Source organism: Aplysia californica, unplaced genomic scaffold, assembly GCF_000002075.1.
Source record: "Aplysia californica isolate F4 #8 unplaced genomic scaffold, AplCal3.0 scaffold01187, whole genome shotgun sequence".
NCBI classification, from domain to species: domain Eukaryota; kingdom Metazoa; phylum Mollusca; class Gastropoda; order Aplysiida; family Aplysiidae; genus Aplysia; species Aplysia californica.
In genome coordinates this window covers 144,620-145,815 of record NW_004798457.1, presented here as the reverse complement: position 1 = coordinate 145,815, position 1,196 = coordinate 144,620, and the positions used below count along the sequence as shown (strand labels likewise).

Here is a 1,196-nt window from a genome sequence, read left to right as displayed (position 1 = left end):
AGGGGGGGGTGAAAAAGATTGTTTGGGTCGCTGTACCGAACTCAGCATGTCCCCAGGATGTGCATGGGGGACTTACTTCCATATGGAGGGTAACAGCTGCTGCAAAGTACTTGCGAACCACGTCATGGGGTATGAGATGGTAACGGGAAGTCATGGAAATCCCTGTCCCCTGTTGATATGTGTTTCGATTGCTTTACAGACTTTACTTTCTCCTTCCTCTTGTATCCTTACGTGTTAAGGGGAGGTGCAAAGGTATGAAGGTACTGAGGGAAGATGCAATTTCAGTAAATAACTTGGTATGTGGCTTCTGCTGTAGATAGATCTATGTTAATCTGTTGGAGGGTCTCTTTGTTGCTATCGAGCCACGTCCTCCATGGTCTACCCCCTGCCTTTGTAGCCTGATTCTCTTGATTTGTATCGCTCGTGCAGCTGGTTGACTTGGTGCGAGGGAAAAAAAGGGGGGGGGGTCGCATTCTCCACAGGTGACCGAACTACTGTTCAATATTTTCCATATCCAGTTTCATCTCGGACTGACAGTTTTGTTCCGCATGCAGTCTTTCCGTGTAAAATAGATTATATTTTTGAGGCATTTCATCTCACATTCATTGATCTTTCTGTTTTGTGCTGTGTTAAACTGCCACGTTTCCAGTGTTGGGAAGAAATAATATGATGTTGTTGATAAGCTATCTTTTCACTTCCATTTATAGGTGTTTATGGATGAGTAATGGTGACAGTGAAGTACATTTTTGTGTCGTCTGTTCAACTTCCCTGTCCAGCTGTCCATCGTATTTTATTCTCCTCAGAGAAAATCCTGGTCTCTCAATGAGATATTCTTATGTCAGTTTTGATATCTGACTCAGAAAAAGACTTCAAGTGATTCTGTTTCTTTAGATTTAATATTCCTCTTACGACCACTTTCAGTCCATTATTATCCTATGTTGCTATTTTCAGTAATAATCTTAACAATGCCACGTTTGTTTTGTGGTAAACGACGTAACAAAGACTCACCACTGTTGTCCAAAGTTACTATTTGTGAGGCATAGTGGTGAAATCATGCGCTCGTCATGATAGTGAAATCTAAGATTTCGGCAGATTCACCTCGGTTTAGCAATCTTTATCAAAATGTTGTTGTTTCGATGATTGTCTTTTCTTGTCATTAAAAAAACACATTTTTGGAGGATATAACAACCCCCCCC

The 1,196-nt window shown here is 41.3% G+C and overlaps 1 protein-coding gene across 1 annotated transcript in view; it reads left to right on the top strand.

The window, feature by feature from the left end:
• LOC101859682 (inverted formin-2) overlaps positions 1-1,196 on the top strand; it is a gene marked incomplete in the record, with an annotated part of 36,035 nt that overhangs the window by 16,921 nt on the left and 17,918 nt on the right.